The sequence below is a fragment of the Magnolia sinica genome, chromosome 11, assembly GCF_029962835.1.
Source record: "Magnolia sinica isolate HGM2019 chromosome 11, MsV1, whole genome shotgun sequence".
NCBI classification, from domain to species: domain Eukaryota; kingdom Viridiplantae; phylum Streptophyta; class Magnoliopsida; order Magnoliales; family Magnoliaceae; genus Magnolia; species Magnolia sinica.
Window position 1 is genome coordinate 76,293,936 of NC_080583.1, and position 7,903 is coordinate 76,301,838.

The following is a 7,903-nucleotide window of genomic DNA, read 5'->3' on the forward strand; positions in this document are numbered from 1 at the left end:
ATATATAGAGAGAGAGGCATGCTCACCTGTGCACGTTGCGCACCTTTGCACACGTGTCATGAGCGTCTACTCCGAACGGTCCATGTGATGCGGCATCCCATGCATGAAACCCCATGGGACTAATTTTCTCCCAGATATAAAACTCTAGTGGGCCATAGCAAAGAGAGATGCAAATCAATGGAGGAAACTGTTTTCTTTTATCATTGCCCCACCAAAGTTTTGAATCAAAATAAAAGGTGGGTCCTAGGGGTTTCATGGGGTGCTACATCACGTGGACTGTTTAGATTTTGGACTCAAATTATAACTGCTTACAAGATTGGCTTTGATACAACTTTATATATATATATATATATATATATATATATATATATATATATATATATATATATATATATATATATATATATATATATATATATATATATATATATATTTAAAAGCAGTATCTAGGCCCTGGGACGACCTGGATAATATATATATATATATTTAAAAAAAAATCATGTTTTCATCCACATGTAGTGCACCGCATGTGAAGATATATGATATTGAGTATTACATAAATATGATGAAAGTTATGCCTCATAGATCCAACCTATTCATCAAATATGGCCCAGTAATGAAATTTTATGTACTAAAAATTAGTAAATAATCATCATCACCAGAGCCACACATGTAAGTTGAATCTGGACTGTTGGAATAGATTTCTAACAGCTCACTTTTTTTTACAAATGATATCATATTATTGATGACAAATATATATATATATATGTGTGTGTGTGTGTGTGTGTGTGTGTGTGTGTGTGTGTGTGTGTGAAAAGGTACTGTACGCTTGACTGTATAGAACTAGGGGTGCACATTTAACCGGTAGAACCGTAGAACCGGACCGGAACCGGCCAAACGATCCGGTTTGGTCCGGTTCTAGAGTGCACCGGTTCCGGTTCCGGTTCCGGTTCCAAAAATCAAAGAACCGGTGACATCGGTTCGGTTCTCGGTTTGGATGTATGTAGAACCGAACCGAACCGTGAACCGATCCGTAAAACCAAACCGTGGATCCGATCCGTAGAACCGAACCATGGAACCGAACCTTGAACCGAACCGATTTATTTTTGCATATCTTATAATTATTTTTTCTAGAATAATTATTTTCGTAAATGCATTTTTGAACACCTTATACAACATCTAAACCATTCATCAAATGGACCACAACATGGATGGACATGGGCTTGCAATTGGGCTGGATTATAAAAATATACTCGGCCTTATAAACAGGGGATTTTACCCCCTTCCCCTGTTGAGATCCCGCACATGGCATACCTCTCTCCCTCAATCCCTACGACCACCGTCTCTCTCTCTCTCTCTCTCTCTCTCTCTCTCTCTCTCTCTCTCTCTCTCTCTCTCTCTCTCTCTCTCTCCATGGGCTGAAGGTCGTGTCGGTCCTCCCACAACCAGCCCGAGACCCCACACCGATCTCATTGCTGCCGTTTGGGCGGCTGAGGATTTTGGAGCTCAGAGGGTGCGATCTTTCAACATTGGCCACACAAGGGCTTCTTGAATTGCGGCACAATCTGGAGAAGATCATCTGTCACAATTCTATGGCAATTTCCTTTCTCTTGGAATTGATATTCACACCCTGCTGATTGATTTGAGGACTTTTTTTTTCATTTTGAGTGTACTCTTTCAAGTCCCATAAAGGTATGCAGATTGTTGGATTCATACAGTGGCTCTCTTTTTGATGATTCTTTTGCCATTTTACCTATGAGGAAATATACAATGCTTGATATGGCAATCAGCGTTGGTGGGACCCACCTTAGTTATTTAAATTTCTGCGCTTTGGTTTCTATGAACGATCGACCATAATGCTAATTTGTCAAAGAATTCTGGTCCTCCAGTTTGTGGGCTTTATCCTATTCCTATAGGGATAATTTCTATGAACGATCGACCATAATGCTAAAAGGCTTGAGTTATCAGCCCAAAAGGCCTGTAGTACTACAACAATCTCATCAATGGACATGTCCTCCATGGTAATATCACCGTAAAACAACAACTTGATTCATCATTACAAATGAATTTTGTTTTGCCTCGATTATAGATAGAAGAATCCTTGGAGGAGCTTGCACCAGCTTGTTGTTTATGCAGACTCAGGTATTTATCATGTTTGTATGTGTGAGTCATTTATGTTTCCACATCTTTAACAATGTTTATGTTTTTTGCGTTGTTGACATTCTTTAGAAATACCCTATGCCAGAATACGATATTTGGTTTATCAAGTTTTCATGCAATTTTCATTACAATGTGGCAGCAATAGGTAAAGGCAATTGAGATACAGTTTTTGTACTTGTTACACTCACAACTGCATTGGATCTGTTCTATAATTCAACCTTTTGAACTTGGTCTGATGATCGAGATTGAAGGATTGCAAACATAGGCTGTGTTTGGAAGCACATTCGAATTGAAAGATTGCAAAAATAGGCACATTTCAAATCTTTCAAAAAAAAAAGAGAGAAATTGTTAAAACTTAAGGTTTTCTAATATGCATTTTTTTTTTCTTTCTTTGTCCTGTAATGTGTGAAGTTTCTGTCAAGAGCACAGGATTTATTAGAATGACTTCCTAGATTCTGCAATCTTAAGCATTTGAAGCTGACTAAGCTCTTACATGTCTTGTTGTGAAACTGCAATATTATGGCCTGTTTGTATGGGGGTGAATTCTGTTTTTTTCTTCTTCTTCTTTTTGTTATCCATATGCATTTTTTTGTTATCCATAAGTTGTACCTGTTATACTCATTGTTTCCTATCATGTAATTTTGCAAAATTTTTTATTCCACATTTGGGGAAGAGAGAGTTTGCGGTCCCAAGCTTAGTATTCAGTAGAAGGTATTGAAGACAATGATCTGCTAGTCAAGTCCACCCGCATAGTTTTATAAAAGAGAAAAGGTTATATTATATGATAGGTGAGGCCCATTTCTTTTTTGTGGTGCCCACCCGAATCATTGTACAGTTTTTTGGCAGATTCAACAAAGATAGAAGTGGTGTGATCCCATCTTTCTTTAAAAAAGAAGAAGAAGCAAATCAATCATGATTTCTTTGTTTCCCTTGGTAACGTGGGCGGCACATAATAACTTCTTTTCTTTTCTTTTTATTACATGTTGTACATATAGGTCGAATCTGGAATGGATGTGAATTTTGTGTGTATGGAATGAATGTGGATGGTTTATGATATGGATTAAATGTGGAAGAATGTGGATTGTTTATGATATGGATTAAATGTGGATGTGAAAGAATGTGAATTATTTATGATATAGATTAAATTTGGAAGAATGTGAATTTTTTTCTTCTTTTCCTTTTTTTTTTTCCATATGGGTCGAATTTGGAATGGATGTGAATTTTTTGAATGTAGATTATTTATGTAAATGGGTTGAATGTGTAAGGATTTTGCTGGAATTATTATTTATTGGGCTGTGTCGAAGGCATCTGCAGGCGCTACTATTGATGCTACGGTCTTTTAGCTTGGTAAGGAGCTTCATTAGGTGTAGTTTGATTAGCGATTGCCATTGTTCAAGATTTTAGGCAAGGCCCAATGATGTGGAAATAGATGATAGGCAAGGGTTATTTGTTTTGGTTAGTAAGATAACCAACACCAAATCATAATATAAACCATAAACATTACCCAGCTGGGTGGGTGTATCCAAATAGACAGCATGGATGTAAGATTTGGATGGGGCTAATTTCCTAGCTATAGGTTTTCGTGAAGTGCTACATATGATGAAGGGGTTGTGAATGTGTTCTTAACACATTGAGATTTGCCAATAAATGTAAAATTCAATTCCTTACCTGGAGGGATTGTCATCATTCAATTGGAAAAGTCCAAAGGTTGGATGGTTATAATCTTCCAAAGAGTAGGAGAGCTTTTCCCATTCATAGTCACAACTATTTGGGATGTAATTTTCTTGAAATTGTTGTTTGATCTTCCTTGCATTCTCTAATTTGTAATGAAGATGATTGAGGTACTCTGTGGATTGCAATTTATTCATGCAAATACAGAGAAGCTACTTAAAGAGGCAGATGGTGCTGTCCTTGTTGGTTAACCATTGTTTTCCCCGCCATGATCAAGCTTGCGCGAGCTGCAACTTTAGATGTGTTATTGATGAAGATATTGGTTTTGTTTTGATGGTGGCATATGAAGGAGAGAGGGTGCATGAGTAGTGTGAAAATGAAGAATTCAAATCTTGATAATGTATTTCTAAGTATGATGTATTTCTTCATCAATCATAAGATAGAACTTTAAATAGACAACTATTTTGTTGGTAATGTGCTTTTGTGAATGGATTAAAATAAATGATTGTATTTGAATGAATGATTGATTGATTGTATTTGAATGAATCTTTATTTGTATTAGCTTAGATGAATGGCTATGGTCTGCTACGGACTAAAACGTTATTATTTTATATTAGCTACGGCTTTTATCCGTAGCCCTTGACCCTTTTTTTTTGTGGGCAGTGGTGGGTGTAGTTGTGGTTTCCAATTTTCCTTAGTCATGTATTTCAATTCCTTTCTCATGATGATACCAGGTAACATCAGTATAATTTGGAAATCATGGCTTTTATTAAAGTGAACCTTCAAATTACAATTCAATTCTGCATCCAAATCCTAGCTCGTTCTTTCTTCTTTTTTTTTTTTTCCTTTTTTCTTATTCCTTTTATTTCTTATTTCCTTTCTTTTCAAATAATGCGGTTTTTTTTTTTTTTTGTCTTTTGGCTTTTCCCTTTTCCTTTTTGTTTGGCGGTGGGGGCAAGGTTTGGGGAAGACAAATTGTCCACATGGAAAGAAACTTTCACCCCAGTATGTAGCTACATTAGTCTGTCTCATTTCTTGAAGGGATGACCTTAAAAAGGAGGCTGAAAATCTATCAGAATGGTTAAATATGCTTTTATTAATGTAAATACTATATCGTTTAAATTTATTTTTTGACCATAAAGCTCATGAGATTGGAAAGCATGTGAATCAATCCAAACTGACAGGCTAATAGTGGATGGACTTCAAGCGGCATGATTATTGGGTTAATAGGGATTCAGGAAGCAGTTTCTATCTGTAAACTGACAGGCTAATAGGGATTCAGGAAGCGGTTTCTATCTATAAAATGCTTCGTGATTCCCTGCTCTAAAATATGTTTCTCTCCGAAAATGTGCAATTGATTCGCTAGTCATGGACTTCAAGTGGCATGATTATTGGGTTAATGGCTCATTAATTAGGAGCTGCTCTAATTGCTAGGAGAAATGATAGGATAATGGTGATAAAGTTGAATTAGGTGGCCCCCTAATTGAATGTCCCAGATCCATCACACCATTCTGCACCAAAGCGACGATTTTGCGGGGTGGTACCATTTTCAGAATGTACAAGGCATGAATGAACTTGGGAACTAATAAGTTAAGCAAAATGGAAAGTGAGCCTGATAAGACCATGATTGCACAACACCTATAGTGACCATTGTAGAATAGATGAAAAGATCATACCATTGAATTTATCACACCACCTGAAATTTTATTAATTGAAAAATATACACATTCATTTGGGCGGGGCTTAAATAAATAAAAATCCAGGCCTCACCTATCAAATATGACAATTGAGTTACAACACTGGCACAAGAGACCAACAGCAGCTAACACAACAAAATTAGCAGCCCATTACATTTCATGCATCACAAACACATCCCACATTCAGATCCCAAAGAGGTTGATGCAAATGTAGAGCATTCTAAGTCATTGGGAGACAACCTCCTGCAGTTCTGCGTGAGGAGATGCCTCTTGCAGGTCCATCAAGGCTTGATCCAACAGCATCACCCCGTCTAGAAGACTCACCCCGCAGGTTTCTGGGGTACATGCCAAGAAGCATGCAGCTATGATATTGATGAGCAAACCTTTCATGTAACATATTTGCCTCCGCAACAAGGGCGGGTGTTAGATTGGCCAGAATAGCATCTGAAGATGTTAAGAGCACCTGAAAATTAAACCATTATAGGCATGAGAAACTGAAGAATCATGCATTCTGAAATATGAAGCAAATATTTCAATCAATTGAAAAAAAAAAAAAAAAACACTTGCTAGGAAGCTACCTCCTCCCGCAAATCAGCAGAAATGTCGCAATTGTTGAAACAGTGTCCATTTCAACTGGTTGGCCTTCCAATTCATGTGATTGATGTAGTCTTTGAGCTTGTTGTTGTGCCAGCACTTTTGCTCGAATATCTGGGGGGAGGGCAACAAGGAATTCAGGATCAATGTCTCCCGCAGATTGAGGTGGTTCACTTGATGGCTGGGCCACTTGACTCTGTTGAGCATTAAGAACTTCAACTTGTAACCCCTCTGGAAGAGCATCTAGGAATGCAAGATCAATTGAACCTGAGGCTGTGGCACCATTGATTTGTTGTTCCTCGGCTGGACCACTCTGATCACCTCCTCGGCCAGGATGTGGCAATACTTCATTAACACTTTGAAACCTAGAGCTAATATCCTTCAAAACAGAACACAACCAGCAGTGACTAAGATGTAATTGCAAGCAGCATTAATTGAAGCAAAGAAGATATAGAAGTGTATTGGAATTACACCATTATTTAGGGTTCAACCAACAATGATTTTGTGAATTGTGAATTGCCATTGCATTGTATGTTTAACTGATGATTTATATTTCTTATGGATTTCATTACAATACTCCTGCTAGGCCGTTGTTGGGATTTCATTGCGGTACCCTTGCTGGTGTGATCAATAAGAGAAGAGGACTCAAACCCGATCCATTTATCACATGGTTTGGGTTTGGGTCGGGCTTGAGTCAGGTCTTGGTTGAATATAGAAGTTACAACTGAGTTTTCACATAAGTAATGTTCCAAATGATCTAATTGTTGCTGACTATCAACTAACAATTACTACCCAGATATAGCTAATTCGTTCGCACTTGGATCTTGCAATAACCAAGCCGGCCAAATGGCATCAGCCTACTGCAGGTTCAAATTTGAAGCTTCAAATGATTGCTACAAGACCTTAGATGTGCTCGCCATGTTTCGTTCTCGAGGTTTGATCTGTTACTATTTCTCATCTTTTATACATTAGTGAAAAGTTTCTATAACTCAAAGCTGTGATTGTTGAAGTGGAAGATTGGTCCATTGGATGTGCCCCATATGGTTCGTGATCTGCAATCTGCTGCAACACTTGATTGAAGGCTTGGCGGGCCGCAAACGACAACAGCCACATCGACTTTCCTCTAATGCTCAGCAATGGAACTGAAAATGACTGAAAATAGAGCAAGAAAAGTATTCAGTAGTCCATTCGACACGAGACAAGCCAAAGCAATGGTGAAAGAAGGACAGTTGCAAGGGATCAGGTTGTATTTGGATACACTATCACATTGAATTACAATGAAGGCTAATGAAGCAGGAACAACCTAATTGTAGTTACCTTCCTCAACATTCATTTTGAGGAACCATGCTCCAAATTGCAATTGCATTACTTTCAAGTTGGATTTGAAAAGAATCTATATGTAATTTGAGGGGTACTTTCTCACCGTAGAGAGAGAGGGAGAGAGAGGTAGATGAGGGCGGGCGTGGCTGAAGAGAGAGAGAGAGAGAGAGAGAGAGAGAGAGAGAGATGGCGGTCGTAGGGATTGAGGGAGAGAGGTGTGCCGTGTGCGGGATCTCAATAGGGGAATGGGGTAAAATTCCCTGTTTATAGGGCCGAATATATACTCGATTATTATAATGCTTCATCCCTCACCGTAGAAGATCTCTCTTCCATCCAACGGCGTAGGTGGTGACAACGCTCGAACTTATGGGATGGTTCTATGCGGTCGAGCGTATAGTACCTTTTCCCTATATATATATATATATATATATATATATATATATATATATATATATATATAT

The 7,903-nt window shown here is 38.0% G+C and overlaps 2 long non-coding RNA genes across 2 annotated transcripts; one reads left to right on the forward strand and one right to left on the reverse strand.

The window, feature by feature from the left end:
- The first annotated feature begins 1,963 nt into the window (after positions 1-1,963).
- LOC131218452 (uncharacterized) lies at positions 1,964-2,723 on the forward strand. Its single transcript, XR_009157742.1, has 3 exons — positions 1,964-2,142; positions 2,230-2,305; positions 2,572-2,723. It is a non-coding gene; the product is annotated as an uncharacterized LOC131218452 (long non-coding RNA).
- Positions 2,724-5,458: 2,735 nt separating this feature from the next.
- Positions 5,459-6,334, reverse strand: LOC131218453 (uncharacterized). The gene is made up of 2 exons (XR_009157743.1): positions 6,107-6,334; positions 5,459-5,991 (listed from the first exon to the last, which is right to left on the reverse strand). It is a non-coding gene; the product is annotated as an uncharacterized LOC131218453 (long non-coding RNA).
- Positions 6,335-7,903: the final 1,569 nt, after the last annotated feature.